The sequence below is a fragment of the Urocampus carinirostris genome, chromosome 1 (genome assembly GCF_059441175.1).
Source record: "Urocampus carinirostris isolate Australia breed hairy pipefish chromosome 1, RoL_Ucar_1.0, whole genome shotgun sequence".
Taxonomy (NCBI): Eukaryota; Metazoa; Chordata; class Actinopteri; order Syngnathiformes; family Syngnathidae; genus Urocampus; species Urocampus carinirostris.
In genome coordinates, this window is record NC_142349.1 from 53192375 (window position 1) to 53217975 (window position 25601).

At 40.0% G+C, this 25601-nt stretch overlaps 6 non-coding genes and 4 pseudogenes across 6 annotated transcripts; all 10 read left to right on the top strand.

Annotated features, from left to right (window-relative positions):
- Window positions 1-2156: 2156 nt before the first annotated feature.
- Window positions 2157-2275, top strand: LOC148375262 (5S ribosomal RNA). Its single transcript, XR_015848323.1, has one exon. It is a non-coding gene; the product is annotated as a 5S ribosomal RNA (ribosomal RNA).
- A 776-nt stretch (window positions 2276-3051) lies between these two features.
- LOC148375263 (5S ribosomal RNA) lies at window positions 3052-3160 on the top strand (annotated as a pseudogene).
- A 529-nt stretch (window positions 3161-3689) lies between these two features.
- Window positions 3690-3798, top strand: LOC148375264 (5S ribosomal RNA; annotated as a pseudogene).
- Window positions 3799-12377: 8579 nt separating this feature from the next.
- On the top strand, window positions 12378-12496 carry LOC148375265 (5S ribosomal RNA). Its single transcript, XR_015847434.1, has one exon. It is a non-coding gene; the product is annotated as a 5S ribosomal RNA (ribosomal RNA).
- A 6527-nt stretch (window positions 12497-19023) lies between these two features.
- Window positions 19024-19142, top strand: LOC148375266 (5S ribosomal RNA). The gene has a single exon (XR_015848324.1). It is a non-coding gene; the product is annotated as a 5S ribosomal RNA (ribosomal RNA).
- A 222-nt stretch (window positions 19143-19364) lies between these two features.
- LOC148375267 (5S ribosomal RNA) lies at window positions 19365-19473 on the top strand (annotated as a pseudogene).
- Window positions 19474-19695: 222 nt separating this feature from the next.
- On the top strand, window positions 19696-19814 carry LOC148375268 (5S ribosomal RNA). Its single transcript, XR_015847531.1, has one exon. It is a non-coding gene; the product is annotated as a 5S ribosomal RNA (ribosomal RNA).
- Window positions 19815-20036: 222 nt separating this feature from the next.
- On the top strand, window positions 20037-20155 carry LOC148375269 (5S ribosomal RNA). Its single transcript, XR_015849413.1, has one exon. It is a non-coding gene; the product is annotated as a 5S ribosomal RNA (ribosomal RNA).
- Window positions 20156-20377: 222 nt separating this feature from the next.
- Window positions 20378-20496, top strand: LOC148375270 (5S ribosomal RNA). Its single transcript, XR_015848331.1, has one exon. It is a non-coding gene; the product is annotated as a 5S ribosomal RNA (ribosomal RNA).
- Window positions 20497-20718: 222 nt separating this feature from the next.
- LOC148375271 (5S ribosomal RNA) lies at window positions 20719-20827 on the top strand (annotated as a pseudogene).
- The last annotated feature ends 4774 nt before the right edge of the window (window positions 20828-25601 follow it).

Consider the following 25601-nt stretch of genomic DNA (forward strand, 5'->3'; position numbering starts at 1 on the left):
TGAGAATAGGGCCAAATGAAAAAGAAATTACGAAACTGATGTGGGAGGAGACAATCGGGAAAATAAGAAATAGATTGGCTTTTTGGAAAAGGAGAAGTCTTACTCTGAAGGGAAAAATTTTAGTTGTTAATACACTGTTTTTATCCAAAATATGGAGTGTCCTTGGATCAGTGTGTTTGCCATTACCCACAGTTAAAACTCTGAAGCAGTATGTGACTGATTTTATTTGGGATGGTAAGCCAGCTAAAATAGCCTATGAGACTCTGATTGGAAGGGTGGAGGAGGGCGGTCTGGGATTGCTCGATCCATCCATAAGACTGAAGGCTTTAAGAATAAAAACTGTTAAAAATTTCATGAGGGAGGGAGACAAAGAATCGACACGAATTCTGGAATACTTTTTAGACAAAACTTTTAAAATGGGGCCTTCAGCCTTGTGGATGAAAACAAAAGAATATATGACAAACGGCATCCCAGACTTTTATAGGGAAGTTTTAAGGGCTTGGAGTGATTTTATAGGACATGTAGTTTTTAAACCGGAGGGAAAGGAAGAAATTTTAAATCAACCCTTGTTCTTAAATCCGAATTTACGAATTGGAGGAGGGAACTTTTACAAGCACTGGTTTGACGCAGGATTCCGAAAAATCAGAGATCTTTTGTACGAGGTCAGACCGGGATTCTTGCCATTTCAGGCTTTCATTGACGAGATTGGTGCAACAGTAGACGAATGTAATGAAGAAAAAATCAGGAATGAGTACATGACAATAAAAAAAGCAGTTCCTAAAGAATGGTGGACAATTATAGAAAGAAATGAAAAGAAACAAGAGGAAGGTCCAATGAGAATAGAGATGAAGGACACAGGGACACCTTTTAGTGCTCTTGTTTTAAAAGATTTCTATTCTGTTTTTAGAGGAATGGCTTTTATACAACCGAGAGCAAATTCTTATTGGGAAAAGATGTTTGTAGATTTTAACACAAAAGATGTGTGGAGAAACATCAGAACTGGTTTGAAATGCCCTTCGTTAGAAAATTTTGATTTCCTTTTAGCCCACAACTGTGTTTTTAATGAAATGAGACTTTTTAAGATGGGACTTGCGAGGGATGAAACATGCAAAATATGCAAGAAGGAGAAAGAGGGCTTAAAGCATATGTTCTTTAACTGTGAAGAACTGAAAAAACTGACCGCAGTGCTTAAGGAAATGACGAAAGGTTTTGGACAGAATGAGCAGTATGTTGATGAAAATTGGGAGAAGATGTTTTTATTTGGGATGATACAAGGTAAAAAAGGAAAAAATAACCAGGCACTCAATATAGTTTTGTCAGTGGCTAGGCATACAGTGTGGGTAAGAAGAACGGTTTTGAAGAATAAAGGACGGAAACTGGATATATGCAAACTGTTTGAAAGCAAATTGAAAAGAATAATGGAAGCACTGTATGTCTATTTTAATAATAACGGAAGTTTAGAGGTTTTTAACAAAATATTTGTTCTTACTAATCCTTTTGTGCAAATAACTTGGGAGGGTGTAAGAATAAGTTTACCAGATGTGATGTAATCGACGTGCCTGTTTGTGTTTTAGCTCTATTACAATCTTTGAAGATGTATTTTACAAGTTGTTTATGGTCACTGCACAAAAAGTACTTTATGAATTATGCGACACAGTGTGCTCTGAATTTACACATAATTTTTTTTAACATTAATGCACGAATGTTGTTGTACGAGTGTTAGATGACCACGTTTTGTGTTTTTGAAAGCTATGAAGATGTACTGAGCAAAATGATGTAAATTATGGATTGTAAAATTGTTTTTGGATAAGCTCTATCAATAAAAGTCAAAAAAAAAAAAAAAAAAATCTCGTCCGATCTCGGAAGCTAAGCAGGGTCGGGCCTGGTTAGTACTTGGATGTGAGACCGCCTGGGAATACCAGGTGCTGTAAGCTTTTTACTTCCAGCAAAGTTTTTGGTATTTTTTCTGGCCTCGGAGCAGCCCCTTTTGGACGGATTTGCATTCTTTCACAACCTGTTTGCAAAACAAATAAATGAAGAATTACACACATATTAAACCCCTGTTGTTTTATAAATGGCTACCCCTCTTGGCAAACAGTGGCGTTGCAATTTCCGCGGTGTTGATTATAAATACTGAAAATTCTCCGTCTTCTTTCGCTTACGGCCATACTACCCTGAACACGCCCGATCTCGTCCGATCTCGGAAGCTAAGCAGGGTCGGGCCTGGTTAGTACTTGGATGGGAGACCGCCTGGGAATACCAGGTGCTGTAAGCTTTTTACTTCCAGCAAAGTTTTTGGTATTTTTTCTGGCCTCGGAGCATCCCCTTTTGGACGGATTTGCATTCTTTCACAACCTGTTTGCAAAACAAATAAATGAAGAAATACGCACATATTAAACCCCTGTTGTTTTATAAATGGCTACCCCTCTTGGCACACAGTGGCGTTGCAAATTCCGCGGTGTTGATGTTGTGGTAAATACACTTGCAAATGTAGAATAGACTTGCATACATGTAGAAATTTAGAAAGACTTGCTTACAGTAGTGGGAAACGGTCGGGTAGACATCCTTGAAGATACTCTTGGCAGACATTAAGTTTCCTTGAAGATAGCGTGCAAGGGACGGGACGCTCTGTACTTGATACGTGATACAGGACCGCCTTTTGGGGTGTACTCAATCGAAGCCTAATCGTCACTACCAGCTTTGAATACATTGTCATGTTCCTAGCTCTGTGAGATCTTTATTGACGCATCAATAAAGTGACATCTCCCTCCATAACGAAGCTGGCTCCTGTCTATTTCTTTTATCCACTTATGAGAAGACTTTCTCTCGATTATCGGACCTCCAATTTCTACAACATTTGGCGCCGCAACGTGGACTGGCACTAATTAAGTAAAAAAGAAAAGGGAAAAGACTTCTCAGTGGAACGGTCTCGAATGAGCGGTTGAGGTAAGGAAGATTTTTTTTTTCTCTCCTTACTTCGGTTTGCTTGTCGAGATTCGTGGGAGGACAGGAGCCTTGATTATAAATACTGAAAATTCACCCTCTTCTTTCGCTTACGGCCATACTACCCTGAACATGCCCGATCTCGGAAGCTAAGCAGGGTCAGGCCTGGTTAGTACTTGGATGGGAGACCGCCTGGGAATACCAGGTGCTGTAAGCTTTTTACTTCCAGCAAAGTTTTTGGTATTTTTTCTGGCCTCGGAGCAGCCCCTTTTGGACGGATTTGCATTCTTTCACAACCTGTTTGCAAAACAAATAAATGAAGAATTACACACATATTAAACCCCTGTTGTTTTATAAATGGCTACCCCTCTTGGCAAACAGTGGCGTTGCAACTTCCGCGGTGTTGTCATGTTCCTAGCTCTGTGAGATCTTTATTGACGCATCAATAAAGTGACATCTCCCTCCATAACGAAGCTGGCTCCTGTCTATTTCTTTTATCCACTTATGAGAAGACTTTCTCTCGATTATCGGACCTCCAATTTCTACAACATTTGGCGCCGCAACGTGGACTGGCACTAATTAAGTAAAAAAGAAAAGGGAAAAGACTTCTCAGTGGAACGGTCTCGAATGAGCGGTTGAGGTAAGGAAGATTTTTTTTTTTCTCTCCTTACTTCGGTTTGCTTGTCGAGATTCGTGGGAGGACAGGAGCCTTGATTATAAATACTGAAAATTCACCCTCTTCTTTCGCTTACGGCCATACTACCCTGAACATGCCCGATCTCGGAAGCTAAGCAGGGTCAGGCCTGGTTAGTACTTGGATGGGAGACCGCCTGGGAATACCAGGTGCTGTAAGCTTTTTACTTCCAGCAAAGTTTTTGGTATTTTTTCTGGCCTCGGAGCAGCCCCTTTTGGACGGATTTGCATTCTTTCACAACCTGTTTGCAAAACAAATAAATGAAGAATTACACACATATTAAACCCCTGTTGTTTTATAAATGGCTACCCCTCTTGGCAAACAGTGGCGTTGCAACTTCCGCGGTGTTGTCATGTTCCTAGCTCTGTGAGATCTTTATTGACGCATCAATAAAGTGACATCTCCCTCCATAACGAAGCTGGCTCCTGTCTATTTCTTTTATCCACTTATGAGAAGACTTTCTCTCGATTATCGGACCTCCAATTTCTACAACATTTGGCGCCGCAACGTGGACTGGCACTAATTAAGTAAAAAAGAAAAGGGAAAAGACTTCTCAGTGGAACGGTCTCGAATGAGCGGTTGAGGTAAGGAAGATTTTTTTTTTTCTCTCCTTACTTCGGTTTGCTTGTCGAGATTCGTGGGAGGACAGGAGCCTGTGACGTCGGAGCTAAATTATGAAAATGCGTGCACGTGGAATTTTCCGTCTATAATCAGGCCCAAGTTCGGACGGATGAGATATGTAAACTGAGTTGAGATTTATTTTTTTTTGTTTTGTCCCGGGAGTTCGGTGCTCAAAGAATCCTGTTTGTTTTGGGACGTAGGCTGCTTGAAAAAGGAAAAAGGCTAATTTTACCTGGATAAAATGGTGCAGCGGCGTCGGTATTTGTAGATTTATAATTGTCTTGTGATCTGTATGGAAACGGTGATGAGACGTCATCATTTGCTGAAGTGACAGTTCGGGAGTAGACGATCTATGTGTGGTTAATACGGGGCATGTTTTATGTGTCTCCCTAGTCGATTGATGGTTTGGGAGGGATATGTAACCTTGCACTTAGGAAAAAGTGTGGTGCATGGAACCTCGCCATTTTCTACAATCTAAAAGGTTATACCGGCGTTAGAAAAATGAGCAGTAATCAGATGTTGTATTATTAAGATATATCCGCATAGAAACAAGCGATACACAGAATGTGTGAGAATTGCTGACATGTTTTCAGTCTGGGAGATGTCTCATTCGGGAATGTTGGTGTGTGTGCCAGCTGGCGTTAATTGTGCGTGTGTCTCTCTGTATGTGGATGTGTGTTCTGTTCGGTTCGGTTTCTCCCCCGCCCGCCTGAGTGAGTGTGCGCGGGTGATTTATACTTAACTGTTTAAGGGCTAGGAGAGCCTGTGTTTCTTTTTGTCTTTTTTTGTTTTTTGTGTTGTTTGGCGTTGGGAGAGGAGTTAAGGAAGCATGGATGATTGATGGAGTGACTGCTTATTCTACATTTTACGGTCTTGTATGTGCGTTAAAGTGTCTTGCTTTTTGTGGGTTGTTCTCGCACCCAAAGCTCACCCCCACCCCACCCCCGTCTTTCCCCCGTCTTTCGCTCTGTGTGAGTTGAGCTCAACCATGTGTATTCCCGCCCCACCCCCGTCTTTCCCCCGTCTTTCGCTCCTTTACTGTATCGAAAAACAAAAAAAAAAGTGGAGGGATTACTTAATTCGTCAAGTGCTCCGTTTGCGTGTGGCCTTTTGATTTGTGAGATCTTGTTCCGATGAACGTGATAAGTATAGTTTGGGTAAATTGAGGAAACAATTTGGCAAGCATTTTCAAAAGACAATGAGGAGCAGATTACTCGATCTTGAGGAAGACCATGAAAAATTTAAGAATTTAATTGCTAAGGTGATGTCTTCATGGTCATTTAACCTAGACTAAACATCCGAGTTTGTAAACATGACCGATTTAACAGGATTCAGAAGTCAGACGCACTGTTGAAAAAGGCTGAAGATGGACAGGAAAACAAGCAAAGAACAAACAAAGACGTTCACTCATCCGTTGTCTGCGCAGCTTGTCTACAGCAGGGTCGTGGGGACACTGGAGCACATCCAGGCTGTCCTCAAACAGTGAGCAGGAGGCAATCTGAACTGATTGCAGCCAGTTTCGAGGAGAAAGAGGTAGACAACTGGGCACCAAGGTCAGTGTGGCACTGATAAAGCTCATGGCACATTCCTGCAGCGGATTGCGAGTGGAACGTCACGATGGACTGAGCCAGACGGCCAAGGCCGTCGACGAGGCGGTGATAACGAACAACACGAGTCTGCATTGAATCACGCTAGAATCTTGTTGATTGACGTAGTGTTTACAAATCTGAGGAATATTGATACGTTTGGATTGTGAATTATTTTATTTTTAACACAGAAATACTGCTAAAATTGTATTTTGAATCTGCTTTCCAGGAAAACGGTGATGTGTCTCCAGATGCAGGAGCATCAGGAGGATTATTAAGGGGAATAGGTAACAGGGGAATACCTTTGACTTTATATCAGATACAAGTGCACAATTTAAAAATATTATGCAAGGGGGGGTGTGAAATAGCTGAAAAAACAAGGTTACTGGTCTCCGTATTTACAGGCCACGGTAGACGGAGAGAATAATAATAATAGGAGTAATAGGAATAATAGGAGCAGTGCCATCAAAAGATCTAGGTGCGGGAACAGTAATTAGGTTTTTGATTAGAGAAGTTATTCCGCGATTTGGCATACCGTCAGAAATAAGCTCGGATAACATTTGTTCAAAAGGTCGTGAAGGGCATCTTACAAAAACTACACATTAAACAACGGTTCGGTGAGGTTTATCAACAAAGTCAAGGGATGGTGGAAAAGAGTAAATGGAATATTAAAATCAAAGATAAACAAGATCTTTGTGAGTACTAGGCTCGACTGAGGGGATGCGCTACAGTTAGCGCTGATGAGTTATCGCATGCAAACTCATTGGATCACGCATTTAACACCGCATGAAATGCTAACAGGCAGACCAGCGCCGCATCTGGGAGGTCCCTATAAGGGGCCGCCACTTGAGCAACTACAAACTGAACTGAGAGACTGTATGAGACAATTGACGGCTGTCATCTACTGGCTGGTTAAGAGACAAGGGTCCAGGGTCGAACAACCATTTGAGAAGACGTCCCAGGGGATCTCGTCTACATCAAAGTTTCAACGAAAGTGGAACCATCCGAGGCGTGAGGGACCGTACACCGTCGTGAGGGCAACGCTGGCCGCAGTCCAGGTCAAGGGCAGCTCAAAATGGTACCATCTGAACCACTGTACCACGGCTCACGCTGCCACCGTCAACGAGACCAAGCAAGATCAACAGGGCAGTAACGTTAAATTAGGAAAACAAGATGTGGATGACAAAGCTGTGTGTGATAATAAATTGTCTGATACGGTTGTTACTAGGAGCAGAGCTCGAGAAATCGCAGCGGCGAATGGAAATTGCGGGTCCAGAAGTGCAGCCGGGGATCCCGACAGCGACGCTGCAGTTGCAGACCATGACGCATCCTAGAGACAGCGGCCCGGTTAAGTGTGACACTACTGTATAACATGCCAAAACGGTTGAGGATTTGGAAAGTACAAGTACATTTTACCTCATGAAGGGCTCACTGGCCCTGAGGTATGGAAGCTCGAAAGTACCAAAATCAAAAATATTACAGGAAAAAAGAAAAATGTGAGATATGACGAAAATGTGTAAAATATAATTTTTAGAATATGGTTTCATAGGAAACATGCACTCGAAATCTTTTAAAGGGACAGTGTGTATAAATTGACCCCAAGATGTCTTTGCACTGTGGAGTGCAACCAAAATAAAAGTGCTGAACAGGATAAATAAGGAGAGTCACAGTGCCCAAAGAAGCACTATTTTCTTCTAATTATTGTGTCATATCCACTGCCTCTAGGTGATGCTCATGTTATGGAAAACAGCATTTTTTTTTAGAAGACAATGAGAAAAAGATTGATCAATCCTGGAAAGGATTAAATGAATTAAAAATACCGGATTAATGGATTTCGAGACATATCATGGTGATTTAAAAATATAACTGCATGGGAAATGAATGGAAATTAATTAAACTAAGATAATTAATGTCTACTAGTACTTAAAAAAAAACAGGGGTGTCAAACTCATTTTAACTCGGGGGCCACACTAAAGAACAAACATAGAGCGTGACGTCTCGTTTGGTTTCATGTTATAGTCATCATAGTTCCATTCCACTCCATTTAGTTATTAGTATCGATACGACGACACACACACACGCACACTGCTGTCGTCTTAATAAAACTGAATCGTCTCTGCACCGCACAACACAGTGGCCAGGATCACACTCTCAGTCCACTCTTGGCGCCCATACTCAGTCATCCCTCTCCTTAGAGCGCCCTAAACCTTGCTTCCTTGATTGAGTAGAAGGACGTGTATAAATAGTGCAATTGCGATAGAAGACAAGTTTTGAATTACTGAAATTCCGAGTATTATGGGATGAGTCAGACGAAAGAGAGACATAGATTGTGAACTTAGGTTTTAACTCAGGGGGGAAGTTGAGACATTCCGTAAAAATAAGTTAAAACCTAGTTTTTTCCGAAATTGATGAAAAATTGTCTTCTGAATAAGCTCTCCATATAACTGTTTTTTGAGATTCAAATTACGAAATTTGGACGGATAGAAAAATATTACACAGAAGAAATGTTGTAATATTACAAAATTTACAATGTTTGTCAAATTGATTAACAAAAATCAATTAAGATAACCATTCACCATTAGCAAATCGCCCACATTGAGAACATTTTGGGATGGTATTTTTCATTTTTGGCAAAATCATTCACTTTGAGCGTGAATTACCTGCTTTCTTTGCAAAATACTGTTATTTTGAACAAGTTTACTTACTGAAGAGATCATATATAGGTTATGATTTTTATAAAAGGCAAAACAAAGAGTGAATCATAACAATAAAAACGTCTTTTCTTGGGTTAAATTGACAATTTAACAATCTATCCTGGTCATCTGCCTCGAGGGGAATGGCCAACAGCAAGATAACACATTGAAAATCAAAAGAAAATGCAAATAAAAAGTGCATACAAATTTTTTCTCGGATGTGATCAATCTACAAAAGAGAACACTCAAACACTCAAATCAGGGTAAATGATTCTGACAAGGATAATGGTTAAACTGATCCAGTGACTGTATTTAGTGAAAAAGCAAAATTTGAAATTTAGAACTGACGATTTAAAAAATAAATTGTTTATCTTCTAGTTAGAATTTTGGGATAGAATGCTCAAAATGGATAGGGCATCTTATAGTGGGGATTTTGATTTCCACTTAAAATAAATATAAAGACGTGCAACCAGTCGGAGTGCCGATGGACTACCAGAAACCAAATGTGTTAACGACAGTACAGACTAAAGTGACGGATAATATGCTAAACCTTAATGTGACGATACAGGCGAGAAGGGTACCGACACACCAAAGTCCAGAAAAACCTACACCCACGGCGACAGCACTGAGGAGTGAGGTTACAACGCCGACAGCCAAAAATGAGTGCACGGCCAGTACGTAAAATTCGGGAAATTGTGTAGAAGAGGAAAACCATAACCCTAACTCGGTAGTTGTGTAGGCGCATGGTCTCAATGTGCACTGACTTAATTTGACTAATTAAAATTAAATTTTGTGGGCCATCTGTCTTGTTTTATGTTTTATGTTTGTTCAATGTTGTAAGTGTTTGTATTCTTTCCTGTATTCTTATCTTTCTTGTCTATATGGTTGTCCAGCGTTTAATCGGCCCACGTAACTGAAAGGATTAACAGAAAAATATCGAAGGAAAAGGAAAAAGGGAACAATACAGTGCTCAAAGAGACGAGAAAAACGTTTTTAAAGAGGTAGACGGTTTAAAATGTATTGTTTTAGATAGAACCGATAGCACGTCTCGTTAGGAATCGAAAACGTTCGTTTTTTTTAGAAATCGTTTTGACGCTAAGGATGTGCAACATAACGTCCGAGAGCCTATGGAGTTCCCAGAAAAATAAATATTTTTTCAGTTGGAAAACGATGAATTTAGAAGTGAAAAGTCTAGAAAAGTATGTTTGGTTATTTTAGGTGCTTTAGATTATGTTAATGCCAGAATAACACCAAGAAAGGATAGGATAATAACAAAAAGAAAAAAGTTAACCTATTCCGGTTCTCAGTTCAAAATTGGGAAAGTTAAGGAATGTGAAGACGAGGAAAAATCCAATTGAGTGTATTGGAATGGAGTAATTTGGGAATGAAAAGCATTGTTGTACGAGAATAGTGGAAAAGCGTGAGTAAATTCTTTCTTTTCATTGAATATGGAGGGAAAATTCATTGAGTCGAATAAAAATGAGTAAGATGAATCATTGTGGATCAATGCACGTCATTTTCACATTAAATAGGTGAGGCTAAGATAGTAGATTGAATTGGTTTGGAAAGAAAAATAAAAGATAAATAAATAAATAAATAAATAAATAAGTGAGATGGTTATATGTCAATTTCCCATTAAACTAGTGGGCTAAAAGGCATGTGTTAGAGGGCGTAGGAGAAGGGAAAGTTATGTGGAAAATGGATTGTTGGCAGAGCAAGTAAGGAAGTTACAAATACAGAAAGATAAAAGTTAGTAAAAGAAGGTAAAAAGGGGAAAAGAAAGTGGGCGTTGAGGAAAAGAGAAGAGGGGGACATGCAAGTGACAAAAGAAAGGAATGTAAAGGGGAAAAGGTAATTGAATGAAATATTTTTGTTGACAATTGGCCGCAGTAAAGAAAGCATATGTTCCGGGTGGACGTGTATAGCTAGATACCATCGGACAACCGAGAGGAATTCCAGAAGAATTTAAAGCTAGGAATGAAATTAAGTCTGGATTAGAATCGATATTTATCTGGATAACTCCGAAAAAGAACGCAGAATGGATTAATTACATTTATTACAACCAACGACGTTTTATTAATTACATTAACGAGGCCTTTAGTGCAGTAGGAGAGCAAAGCGATTTTCTCTTAGCCAGTAAAGGAGGCGTGTGTCATATGATATAGGAGGAATGCTGTACTTATATACCTTTAAATACATCCGAAGCAGGAAGCTTCACAAAAGCACTGTCAAAAATTCGTGAGTTGAGCAATGAAGTGACAGTAAATACTGAAAAGAACAGTATCTCTTTTGATTGGTTCTCGTCTACATTTGGGTACTGGGGTAGTCTGTTAGCGAAAGGGGAAATTTTTGTGCTAACTGTCGTAATAATTATGTGTTTGTTGTGTTTCTGTGCCATACCTATTCTTAAAAGAGGAATGCTTAAGACTTTTGGAGAACAAATGACAGTAGTGGCAATACTAGGGTGGCAGAAGCTCAATGAGCACAGTTAGTGATTAAATATCCAAGCCTATTCCTAAGTGAGGAAGAACAGATGACTAAACTAAATTCAACGCCTTGAATTTTATCTGGCAACGTTGATAGTCAGTCTACATTATAATAAAAAATGGAGCATCTGCGGAAAGAGAGACATATGATGATCTGGACTGAATACGATATCAATTAGCACTACTGTTAAACACGTAACACACTATATAGCACTAGGAATAACAGCAACAAATATATTGGTTTCTGATTGTGATTCTTTTGTTGGTATGTCACACTGCCGGGGAGCAAGCTGCTGTCTGGGATGGTCAGGATGCATCGTCGCTTCCGGGTTTTTGGCTGCATGGAAACTGAGCGTGATGCCTGCTGGGATGAACACTCACTCCAACATCTGACTTCACGACACCCGTTGACGAATACGACAATGCATGGTCTTCAAATTGTTCACGGGGGTCAGGCCAAAGGCCAATGTGGATATCACTATCCAGTCATGCACTCATCTTGGAATGTATCGACGACTGTTACCGAAATTTGTTATCACTCACTTATCAGTTCATTTATTCATTTACCTTTATCACGTACCGATCAACCGTCGACGGTCCGCGTGTATAATCCAGTGTGTACGGATAAAGATAAATGAAGGGGGGGGGTTAGTGCATGGGTCAGATGTTTGGAGTGTTGGGGGTTTTTGTAAATGAAACATGAACAATGAAAGTTAGAATGATCACAGCAGGCTGACCGCCAGAATTTTATTTTATTTTCGATTTGCGTAAACTCTGTCCGTGTATTGATGTCTATGATTTGTAATACTTTACCACTACTCTGTATTCATTTTTGATTTTAATTTCTGTTCAAAGTGGGAGTATGAACTCCCAAAAGGGGGGATAAGGTAACAGAAGAGAAAAAAAAAAAAAAAAAAAGGGGGGATATGTTGTGGTAAATACACTTGCAAATGTAGAATAGACTTGCATACATGTAGAAATTTAGAAAGACTTGCTTACAGTAGTGGGAAACGGTCGGGTAGACATCCTTGAACATACTCTTGGCAGACATTAAGTTTCCTTGAAGATAGCGTGCAAGGGACGGGACGCTCTGTACTTGATACGTGATACAGGACCGCCTTTTGGGGTGTACTCAATCGAAGCCTAATCGTCACTACCAGCTTTAAATACATTGTCATGTTCCTAGCTCTGTGAGATCTTTATTGACGCATCAATAAAGTGACATCTCCCTCCGTAACGAGGCTGGCTCCTGTCTATTTCTTTTATCCACTTATGAGAAGACTTTCTCTCGATTATCGGACCTCCAATTTCTACAACATTGATTATAAATACTGAAAATTCTCCCTCTTCTTTCGCTTACGGCCATACTACCCTGAACACGCCCGATCTCGTCCGATCTCGGAAGCTAAGCAGGGTCGGGCCTGGTTAGTACTTGGATGGGAGACCGCCTGGGAATACCAGGAGCTGTAAGCTTTTTACTTCCAGCAAACTTTTTGGTATTTTTTCTGGCCTCGGAGCAGCCCCTTTTGGACGGATTTGCATTCTTTCACAACCTTTTTGGAAAACAAATAAATGAAGAAATACGCACATATTAAACCACTGTTGTTTTATAATTTGCTACCCCTCTTGGCAAACAGTGGCATTGCAACTTCCGCGGTGTTGATTATAAATACGGAAAATTCACCCTCTTCTTTCGCTTACGGCCATACTACCCTGAACACGCCCACTTCCTGGTTTGTGTTTGTGAGTTGATGGCTGCAGTAGGGAGAGGAAGGCTCTCCCCATTCTTTGTTGGTTTTCTTATTTATTTGAAGGTTTATTTAAAAGTTTAAGTGCTTTATTTATTTATTTATTTATTTATTTTCGTTTTTGCGTCCCCAGCAGACTTAGTTTCTGTCTGGGGAGCCTTTTTTTGGTTCTCTCTTTTTTGAACAAACAATGGACAGACCGCATGGCATCGAGTTTGGAGTGGAAGCGGGCAAGAGTGTTGTGGATTTGCCCCCAGGAACTGATGGATGTAGTGAAGTGAAACTGGACAATGGAAAACCGACAACGACAATGGACTGTGATTCAAACAAGGTATTTAAAAAGTTGCTAATTATGAATGAAACCGGACTGGATACAAGGAAAAAGAGTATAGACAATGATTTCAACAAGGTAGCTCGGCATGGAGGGAAAGAAAGCGAGGCGGATGGAAATAATATGAATGGATTAATTAACAAAACAACTGAAATGATTGTACAAGGACAGAATAATGATGCGGATAAAATGAACAATGGATTGGACATGAGGAGAAAGAAGGAATATAACATGCGTGATGGAGAAAAGAGAAACAAGCAAGAAACAAAAAAAGATATGGAGAATGTGAAAGGGCTGAGACAAAGAAAATATTTGAAAGAACTGACAATGCTTTTGGAAACGGAGGAGATTGAAAACATAACACCAATTGACTTAATTAAAGAAATCGAGAAGATGGTGGGTACGGGGAAGCTACTGGTACTACGGTCTACACAAAATAAACAATATGAAGCGACGTTGGAAAATGAGGAGGCATGTGAAATTTTAGATGGGGGTCTCTTATGCAAAGGGGTTCTAATTCAGACTAAAAGACTCAAGTTAACGAAGTTATGGTCTCCTTCCTACAACTGCCCCCATTCATAACAGATGAAGAGGTGTTGGAAAAGCTGCAGAGGTGGAGAGTGGACCCTGTCCTCCCATTGAGGCGGCGCTTCTACCCGGGCACGTCCGTTGAAGATGGAACAAGATTCATTAAAGTAAAATTCCCGAAAGATGTAGCCTCCCTGCCGTATTCCACTAGATTTGAAACTCCGAACGGTCCCCGGTACTGCCGGGTGATTCACGACCGGCAGGTGAAGATCTGCCGGTTGTGCATGAACCCTGGTCACGTGCTGCGGGAATGTCCGGAGTTTACGTGCAGGGAGTGCTTACAGCAGGGTCACTATGCCCGGGAATGCGTCGCTCTCAGATGCCCTGATTGCTGCCGTGCATTCATACACTGTACATGCGTTTCTTCTGCTGAGGGAGAGGGAGAAGTAAGCAAGTTGGAGATAAACATGGTGGCATCAGAGGCGGGGGATGAGGGTCCCTCCCAGGAACCGACACCTGAAGAGGATCCCCCCTGTGCTCAGCCCCCCAGACAACAAGACTCAGAGCGCGAGGACTCAGGCATGGACATTGGGATTTTAACTGGAATAATTGGGGCTGAAACAATGGGGGAGAAGGGGCAGAGGGAGGAGGAGACCCAGACACACAAGGAACTAAATAAAGAAGAATCATTGGATGAAGTTGGAAAAGGAAAAATTAACCGTGACATTTCAAACAAGTGGGGCAATTTTACGACCAAAAGGAAAAGGTTGAAACCAAGTATTAACATAGACAAGGTATTACAAGCACAGGAGAGAAGAAGAAAGGCAAAACAAATAGAAATAACTGGAGGGAGATTTGAGGTTTTACAGGATGATGGTGGTACATAGTAATGGTTGGTTTTATGTTTCTTAAATATTTTGTTGGCTTGAATTATTTATTGCCATTTATTATTTTAATGGGGTGGAATTTTATTTCAATAAACATGAGGGGAGGGGCGAATCCCGAAAAATTACAGAAGTTAATCAGAGAGACTGAGAAAAATGATATTATTTTATTGCAAGAAACGAACTGGACAAGTGTGATAGCGGAGGATTTTAGAAAACGATGGGATGGGGAGGTTTTATTTAATAATTGTGAGGGAAGAGGTAGAGGAGTGGCTTTTTTAATTAAAAGGAATATGGTTGAGGAAGTAACAGAAATATATAATGATAAAAAAGGAAAAATACTAACTATAAGTGTTGGAGAAGGTAATGAGAAAATGAATGTTTGTAACATACATGCACCGAATGAAGAGAAAGAGAAAGTTGAATTTTTTATGAAATTAAAAGTTCTAATCGAGGCTTGGGGGGAAACTGTGGTTGCTGGGGATTTTAATATAGCACTACAGAAAGAAGATGTGGCAGATAATATAGTTTTTAGAGCAGAAAGGGGAAGAAAGGAACTAATACAGGTAATGGAAGAACTCGACTTAATAGATGTATGGAGAGAAAGGAATAAAGGAGTTAGAAAGTTTAGCAGAAGACAAATTGTTTTAGATGAAATTAAGCAAAGCAGAATTGATATTGTTTTGGCAAAAAGTAGTTTTATGGAGAATTTTAAAAGTATTTACTACAGAAGATGTAATTTTAGTGATCATGACTTTATTGTTTTTAATATAGATCTGAATAAAATAGAGAAGGGGCCGGGGGTATGGATTTTAAATACAAAAGTCTTAAAAGACAATTTTTATCAAATGGAAATAGAAAATATAATTGTGAACAGCATAAAGAACATGACAAAGTATGAAAGTAACTTGGGAATATGGTGGGACAATCTAAAGTATGATATTAAAAGACATTCGATTTTGTTTTGTAAAAAACTGAGAAGACAGGAAAGGGGGAGAGAAGAAAAGTTACGAAAAGAACTAGAAGAGGAACTAAAACAAAGTGATGGGAAAAATGAAAACACGAATAAAATTATGGAGATAGAAGATGAACTTAAAAAAATAGAAGAAGAGAAATTCCAGGGAGCTATGATAAGAAGTAGAGCGAAATATATGATTGAAGGCGAACGATGCACAAAGTTCTTTTTTGAACTAGAAAAAAACAGACAGAAAACGGAAGAAATTAAATGTATTAAAAATGGAGAAGGAAAGAGATTGACAGATAAGGACAATATTTTAAAGGAAATAAAAAGATTCTATACCAACTTATTTTCAAAACAAGGTGTGGAAGAGGGTGCAAAAGATTTTTTATTGAATAATATTAAGAGTAAAGTAAGTAAGGAAGATAAAACAATGTGCAATAGAGACATCAATAGTGAAGAAATAGAGAGAGCCATAGATGAGATGAAAAACGGCAGGAGTCCTGGTCTGGATGGCTTACCATGTGAATTTTACAAGGTTTTTAAAGGTTCTCTTGTTCCTGTTTTAAGACAAATGTATGAAGAAGTGTGGAAAGGAGGGGCTCTCAGCTCAAGGATGTCAAGAGGTTTAATTAAAATTATATATAAAAAGAAAGGGGACAGGGAAGAGCTGCAGAATTTTAGACCCATAAGCCTTTTAAATTGTGACTACAAGATTTTGGCGAAGATAATGGCAAACAGACTGAAGCGGGTCTTACCAACAGTCATCCAAACTAACCAGGCTTATGCGGTAATAGGCAGAGACATCTCAGACACAGTTAATGGTGTGAGGGACAAAGTCTGGTACATGGAGAAGGCAGGAGTCAGTGGCTTTTTAATTAATGCAGACTTAGAAAAAGCGTTTGATAGGGTAGAGCACGATTTTCTATTTGCGGTTTTAGAAAGATTTGATTTTGGAGAAAACATAATCCGGTGTCTGAGATGTCTCTACGCTGATGCCAAGAGTTGTGTCAAATGCAATGGTTTTTTAACAGATTTTATTCCTTTAACCAGGTCAATAAGACAGGGCTGTCCACTGTCAGCAATACTTTATTCTTTGGTTGCAGAACCTTTAGGACTTGCGATCAATGCTGACAATGGAATAAAAGGGGTAAAGATTGAAGGTTTTAAGAATTTTAACACAGAAACCAAAATTTATCAATATGCAGATGACACAACCCTAATTTTAAAAGATGAGCACAGCATTTTTAAAGCGTTGGATGCCATAGAAATATACAGCCGGGGTTCAGGAGCTCGGATGAATGTTGGCAAAACTGAGATTTTAAAATTAGGAAAGCAAACCGCCTTGTCAAGGACACTGCCTTTTAAAGAAGTAAAAGATAACCTTAAAATTCTGGGGGTGAGAATAGGACCAAATGAAAAAGAAACTACGAAACTGATGTGGGAGGAGACAATCGGGAAAATAAGAAATAGATTGGCATTTTGGAAAAGGAGAAGTCTTACTCTGAAGGGAAAAATTTTAGTTGTTTAATACACTGTTTTTATCCAAAATATGGAGTGTCCTTGGATCAGAGTGTTTGCCATTACCCACAGTTAAAACTCTGAAGCAGTATGTGACTGATTTTATTTGGGATGGTAAGCCAGCTAAAATAGCCTATGAGACTCTGATTGGAAGGGTGGAGGAGGGCGGTCTGGGATTGCTCGATCCATCCATAAGACTGAAGGCTTTAAGAATAAAAACTGTTAAAAATTTCATGAGGGAGGGAGACAAAGAATCGACACGAATTCTGGAATACTTTTTAGACAAAACTTTTAAAATGGGGCCTTCAGCCTTGTGGATGAAAACAAAAGAATATATGACAAACGGCATCCCAGACTTTTATAGGGAAGTTTTAAGGGCTTGGAGTGATTTTATAGGACATGTAGTTTTTAAACCGGAGGGAAAGGAAGAAATTTTAAATCAACCCTTGTTCTTAAATCCGAATTTACGAATTGGAGGAGGGAACTTTTACAAGCACTGGTTTGACGCAGGATTCCGAAAAATCAGAGATCTTTTGTACGAGGTCAGACCGGGATTCTTGCCATTTCAGGCTTTCATTGACGAGATTGGTGCAACAGTAGACGAATGAAATGAAGAAAAAATCAGGAATGAGTACATGACAATAAAAAAAGCAGTTCCTAAAGAATGGTGGACAATTATAGAAAGAAATGAAAAGAAACAAGAGGAAGGTCCAATGAGAATAGAGATGAAGGACACAGGGACACCTTTTAGTGCTCTTGTTTTAAAAGACTTCTATTCTGTTTTTAGAGAAATGGCTTTTATACAACCGAGAGCAAATTCTTATTGGGAAAAGATGTTTGTAGATTTTAACACAAAAGATGTGTGGAGAAACATCAGAACCGGTTTGAAATGCCCTTCGTTAGAAAATTTTGATTTCCTTTTAGCCCACAACTGTGTTTTTAATGAAATGAGACTTTTTAAGATGGGACTTGCGAGGGATGAAACATGCAAAATATGCAAGAAGGAGAAAGAGGGCTTAAAGCATATGTTCTTTAACTGTGAAGAACTGGAAAAACTGACCGCAGTGCTTAAGGAAATGACGAAAGGTTTTGGACAGAATGAGCAGTATGTTGATGAAAATTGGGAGAAGATGTTTTTATTTGGGATGATACAAGGTAAAAAAGGAAAAAATAACCAGGCACTCAATATAGTTTTGTCAGTGGCTAGGCATACAGTGTGGGTAAGAAGAACGGTTTTGAAGAATAAAGGACGGAAACTGGATATATGCAAACTGTTTGAAAGCAAATTGAAAAGAATAATGGAAGCACTGTATGTCTATTTTAATAATAACGGAAGTTTGGAGGTTTTTAACAAAATATTTGTTCTTACTAATCCTTTTGTGCAAATAACTTGGGAGGGTGTAAGAATAAGTTTACCAGATGTGATGTAATCGACGTGCCTGTTTGTGTTTTAGCTCTATTACAATCTTTGAAGATGTATTTTACAAGTTGTTTATGGTCACTGCACAAAAAGTACTTTATGAATTATGCGACACAGTGTGCTCTGAATTTACACATAATTTGTTTTAACATTAATGCACGAATGTTGTTGTACGAGTGTTAGATGACCACGTTTTGTGTTTTTGAAAGCTATGAAGATGTACTGAGCAAAATGATGTAAATTATGGATTGTAAAATTGTTTTTGGATAAGCTCTATCAATAAAAGTCAAAAAAAAAAAAAAATCTCGTCCGATCTCGGAAGCTAAGCAGTCGGGCCTGGTTAGTACTTGGATGGGAGACCGCCTGGGAATACCAGGTGCTGTAAGCTTTTTACTTCCAGCAAACTTTTTGGTATTTTTTCTGGCCTCGGAGCAGCCCCTTTTGGACGGATTTGCATTCTTTCACAACCTGTTTGCAAAACAAATAAATGAAGAATTATGCACATATTAAACCCCTGTTGTTCTATAAATGGCTACCCCTCTTGGCAAACAGTGGAGTTGCAACTTCCGCGGTGTTGATTATAAATACTGAAAATTCACCCTCTTCTTTCGCTTACGGCCATACTACCCTGAACACGCCCGATCTCGTCCGATCTCGGAAGCTAAGCAGGGTCGGGCCTGGTTAGTACTTGGATGGGAGACCGCCTGGGAATACCAGGTGCTGTAAGCTTTTTACTTCCAGCAAACTTTTTGGTATTTTTTCTGGCCTCGGAGCAGCCCCTTTTGGACGGATTTGCATTCTTTCACAACCTGTTTGCAAAACAAATAAATGAAGAATTACGCACGTATTAAACCACTGTTGTTTTATAATTTGCTACCCCTCTTGGCAAACAGTGGGGTTGCAACTTCCGCGGTATTGATTATAAATACTGAAAATTCACCCTCTTCTTTCGCTTACGGCCATACTACCCTGAACACGCCCGATCTCGGAAGCTAAGCAGGGTCGGGCCTGGTTAGTACTTGGATGGGAGACCGCCTGGGAATACCAGGTGCTGTAAGCTTTTTACTTCCAGCAAGCTTTTTGGTATTTTTTCTGGCCTCGGAGCAGCCCCTTTTGGACGGATTTGCATTCTTTCACAACCTTTTTGCAAAACAAATAAATGAAGAAATACGCACATATTAAACCATTGTTGTTTTATAATTTGCTACCCCTCTTGGCAAACAGTGGGGTTGCAACATCCGCGGTGTTGATTATAAATACTGAAAATTCACCCTCTTCTCTCGCTTACGGCCATACTACCCTGAACACGCCCGATCTCGTCCGATCTCGGAAGCTAAGCAGAGTCGGGCCTGGTTAGTACTTGGATGGGAGACCGCCTGGGAATACCAGGTGCTGTAAGCTTTTTACTTCCAGCAAACTTTTTGGTATTTTTTCTGGCCTCGGAGCAGCCCCTTTTGGACGGATTTGCATTCTTTCACAACCTGTTTGCAAAACAAATAAATGAAGAAATACGCACATATTAAACCCCTGTTGTTCTATTAATGGCTACCCCTCTTGGCAAACAGTGGAGTTGCAACTTCCGCGGTGTTGATTATAAATACTGAAAATTCACCCTCTTCTTTCGCTTACGGCCATACTACCCTGAACACGCCCGATCTCGTCCGATCTCGGAAGCTAAGCAGGGTCGGGCCCGGTTAGTACTTGGATGGGAGACCGCCTGGGAATACCAGGTGCTGTAAGCTTTTTACTTCCAGCAAGCTTTTTGGTATTTTTTCTGGCCTCGGAGCAGCCCCTTTTGGACGGATTTGCATTCTTTCACAACCTGTTTGCAAAACAAATAAATGAAGAATTACACACATATTAAACCACTGTTGTTTTATAATTTGCTACCCCTCTTGGCACACAGTGGAGTTGCAACTTCCGCGGTGTTGATTATAAATACTGAAAATTCACCCTCTTCTTTCGCTTACGGCCATACTACCCTGAACACGCCCGATCTCGTCCGATCTCGGAAGCTAAGCAGGGTCGGGCCTGGTTAGTACTTGGATGGGAGACCGCCTGGGAATACCAGGTGCTGTAAGCTTTTTACTTCCAGCAAGCTTTTTGGTATTTTTTCTGGCCTCGGAGCAGCCCCTTTTGGACGGATTTGCATTCTTTCACAACCTTTTTGCAAAACAAATAAATGAAGAATTACACACATATTAAACCACTGTTGTTTTATAATTTGCTACCCCTCTTGGCACACAGTGGAGTTGCAACTTCCGCGGTGTTGATTATAAATACTGAAAATCCACCCTCTTCTTTCGCTTACGGCCATACTACCCTGAACACGTCTGATCTCGGAAGCTAAGCAGGGTCGGGCCTGGTTAGTACTTGGATGGGAGACCGCCTGGGAATACCAGGTGCTGTAAGCTTTTTACTTCCAGCAAACTTTTTGGTATTTTTTCTGGCCTCGGAGCAGCCCCTTTTGGACGGATTTGCATTCTTTCACAACCTGTTTGCAAAACAAATAAATGAAGAATTACACACATATTAAACCCCTGTTGTTCTATAAATGGCTACCCCTCTTGGCAAACAGTGGCGTTATTGAAGAAAAGAAAAAAAAAAAAAAAAAAATCTCGTCCGATCTCGGAAGCTAAGCAGGGTCGGGCCTGGTTAGTACTTGGATGGGAGACCGCCTGGGAATACCAGGTGCTGTAAGCTTTTTACTTCCAGCAAACTTTTTGGTATTTTTTCTGGCCTCGGAGCAGCCCCTTTTGGACGGATTTGCATTCTTTCACAACCTGTTTGCAAAACAAATAAATGAAGAATTACGCACATATTAAACCCCTGTTGTTCTATAAATTGCTACCCCTCTTGGCAAACAGTGGAGTTGCAACTTCCGCGGTGTTGATTATAAATACTGAAAATTCACCCTCTTCTTTCGCTTACGGCCATACTACCCTGAACGCAACCACTTGCAGGTGTGTGATTGCGAGTAGACGGCTGCAGTAGGGAGAGAAAGGCTCTCCCCATTCTTTGTTTTTCTTACTTTGAAGGTTTATTTGAAAGTTTAAGTACTTTGATTTGTCTACTTTTTTCGTTTTTTGCGTCCCCAGCGGACTTGGTGTCTGTCTCGGGAGCCTTTTTGGGTTCTCTCCTTTTTTGAGAGGACAATGGACGGACAGCGTGGCGTCAATCAAGGAGTGGAGGCGAGCAGCCGAGTTGTAGATCTGCCTCCGGGGACTGATAGAAGGAATGAGGTGGCACTCGACAATGAGAAACCAACAACGTCGAAGAACTACGCTACAAACAAGGTATTTAAAAAGTCGAAAATTGTGAATGAAATCGGACTGGACACAAAGGAAAGGAGCATGGACAATGATTCTAACAAAGTAGCTCGATGTGAAGAGAAAGAAAGTGAGGCGGATGAGAATAATATGAACGGATCAATTAATAAAACAACGGATCTGTTTGAGCAAGGACGGAATAATGATGCAGATAAAATGGACGATGGACTGGACGCGAGAAGAAGGAAGGAACATAACATACGTGATAAAGAAAAGAAGAATAACCAAGAAGAAAAAAAAGATATGGGGAATGTGAAAAGACTAAGACAAAGAAAATATTTGAGGGAACTAACAATGCTTTTAGAAACAGAGGGGAGTCAGAACATAGCACCAATTGACTTAATTAAGGAAATTGAGAGGATGGTGGGTGCAGGGAAACTACTCGGACTACGGCCTAAGCAAAATAATCAATATGAAGCAACGCTGGAAAACGAGGAGGCGTGCGAAGCTTTAGATGGAGGTCTTTTATACAAGGGAAATTTAATCCGGACAAAAAGACTTTAAGTGAACGAAATCATGGTCTCCTTTTTGCAACTGCCCCTGTTCATACCGGATGAAGAGGTGCTGGAGAAGCTACAGAGGTGGGGAGTGGACCCTGTCCTTCCATTGAGGCGGCGCTTCTACCCGGGCACATCCGTAGAAGACGGAACGAGGTTCATCAAAGCTAAATTCCCCAAGGATGTGGCCTCCCTGCCGTACTCCACCAGGTTCGAGACTCCGGACGGTCCCCTGTACTGCCGGGTGATTCACGACCGGCAGGTGAAAATCTGCCGGTTGTGCATGAACCCTGGTCACGTGCTGCGGGAGTGTCCGGAGTTCACGTGCAGGGAGTGCTTGCGGCAGGGTCACTACGCCCGGGAGTGCGACGCTCTAAAATGCCCAGACTGCTGCCGTGCACTCGCACGCTGCACTTGTGTTTCCTCTGCCGAGAAAGAGGGAGAAGTAAACGAGTCAGAGATAAACATGGAGACATCAAAGGAGGGGGATGAGGGTCCCTCCCAGGAGCCGGCACCTGTAGAAGATCCCCCCTGTGCCCAACCCCCTGGACAACAGGCCTCAGAGCGCGAGGACTCAGGCATGGACATCGAAATTTTAACCGGAGCGGTTGAGACCGAGGCGGTGGGGGAGAGGGAGCAGAGAGAAGAGGAGACCCAGACGCACATGGAACTAATTAAAGAAGAACCATTGGATGAAGTTAAAAAAGGTAACTGTGACGTTTTAAACAAGTTGGGCAATTTTATGAGCAAGAGGAAAAGGTTAAAACCAAGTATTGACACGGACAAGGTATTACAAGCACGGGAGAGAAGAAGAAAGGCAAAACAAACAGAAATAACTGGAGGGAGATATGAGGTTTTACAGGATGATGGTGGCACATGATATATTTTTGGTTTTTATGTTTTGTCTGACTTGGATTATTTACTGCTACTTATTTAGTTCAATGGGGTGGAATTTTATTTCAATAAACATGAGGGGAGGGGTGAATCCCGAAAAATTACAGAAGTTAATCAGAGAGACTGAGAAAAATGATATTATTTTATTGCAAGAAACGAACTGGACAAGTGTGATAGCGGAGGATTTTAGAAAACGATGGGATGGGGAGGTTTTATTTAATAATTGTGAGGGAAGAGGTAGAGGAGTGGCTTTTTTAATTAAAAGGAATATGGTTGAGGAAGTAACAGAAATATATAATGATAAAAAAGGAAAAATACTAACTATAAGTGTTGGAGAAGGTAATGAGAAAATGAATGTTTGTAACATACATGCACCGAATGAAGAGAAAGAGAAAGTTGAATTTTTTAAGAAATTAAAAGTTCTAATCGAGGCTTGGGGGGAAACTGTGGTTGCTGGGGATTTTAATATAGCACTACAGAAAGAAGATGTGGCAGATAATATAGTTTTTAGAGCAGAAAGGGGAAGAAAGGAACTAATACAGGTAATGGAAGAACTCGACTTAATAGATGTATGGAGAGAAAGGAATAAAGGAGTTAGAAAGTTTAGCAGAAGACAAATTGTTTTAGATGAAATTAAGCAAAGCAGAATTGATATTGTTTTGGCAAAAAGTAGTTTTATGGAGAATTTTAAAAGTATTTACTACAGAAGATGTAATTTTAGTGATCATGACTTTATTGTTTTTAATATAGATCTGAATAAAATAGAGAAGGGGCCGGGGGTATGGATTTTAAATACAAAAGTCTTAAAAGACAATTTTTATCAAATGGAAATAGAAAATATAATTGTGAACAGCATAAAGAACATGACAAAGTATGAAAGTAACTTGGGAATATGGTGGGACAATCTAAAGTATGATATTAAAAGACATTCGATTTTGTTTTGTAAAAAACTGAGAAGACAGGAAAGGGGGAGAGAAGAAAAGTTACGAAAAGAACTAGAAGAGGAACTAAAACAAAGTGATGGGAAAAATGAAAACACGAATAAAATTATGGAGATAGAAGATGAACTTAAAAAAATAGAAGAAGAGAAATTCCAGGGTGCTATGATAAGAAGTAGAGCGAAATATATGATTGAAGGCGAACGATGCACAAAGTTCTTTTTTGAACTAGAAAAAAACAGACAGAAAACTGAAGAAATTAAATGTATTAAAAATGGAGAAGGAAAGAGATTGACAGATAAGGACAATATTTTAAAGGAAATAAAAAGATTCTATACCAACTTATTTTCGAAACAAGGTGTGGAAGAGGGTGCAAAAGATTTTTTATTGAATAATATTAAGAGTAAAGTAAGTAAGGAAGATAAAACAATGTGCAATAGAGACATCAATAGTGAAGAAATAGAGAGAGCCATAGATGAGATGAAAAATGGCAGGAGTCCTGGTCTGGATGGCTTACCATGTGAATTTTACAAGGTTTTTAAAGGTTCACTTGTTCCTGTTTTAAGACAAATGTATGAAGAAGTGTGGAAAGGAGGGGCTCTCAGCTCAAGGATGTCAAGAGGTTTAATTAAAATTATATATAAAAAGAAAGGGGACAGGGAAGAGCTGCAGAATTTTAGACCCATAAGCCTTTTAAATTGTGACTACAAGATTTTGGCGAAGATAATGGCAAACAGACTGAAGCGGGTCTTACCAACAGTCATCCAAACTAACCAGGCTTATGCGGTAATAGGCAGAGACATCTCAGACACAGTTAATGGTGTGAGGGACAAAGTCTGGTACATGGAGAAGGCAGGAGTCAGTGGCTTTTTAATTAATGCAGACTTAGAAAAAGCGTTTGATAGGGTAGAGCACGATTTTCTATTTGCGGTTTTAGAAAGATTTGATTTTGGGGAAAACATAATCCGGTGTCTGAGATGTCTCTACGCTGATGCCAAGAGTTGTGTCAAATGCAATGGTTTTTTAACAGATTTTATTCCTTTAACCAGGTCAATAAGACAGGGCTGTCCACTGTCAGCAATACTTTACTCTTTGGTTGCAGAACCTTTAGGACTTGCGATCAACGCTGACAATGGAATAAAAGGGGTAAAAATTGAAGGTTTTAAGAATTTTAACACAGAAACCAAAATTTATCAATATGCAGATGACACAACCCTAATTTTAAAAGATGAGCACAGCGTTTTTAAAGCGTTGGATGCCATAGAAATATACAGCCGGGGTTCAGGAGCTCGGATGAATGTTGGCAAAACTGAGATTTTAAAATTAGGAAAGCAAACCGCCTTGTCAAGGACACTGCCTTTAAAAGAAGTAAAAGATAACCTTAAAATCCTGGGGGTGAGTATAGGGCCAAATGAAAAAGAAACTACGAAACTGATGTGGGAGGAGACAATCGGGAAAATAAGAAATAGATTGGCATTTTGGAAAAGGAGAAGTCTTACTCTGAAGGGAAAAATTTTAGTTGTTAATACA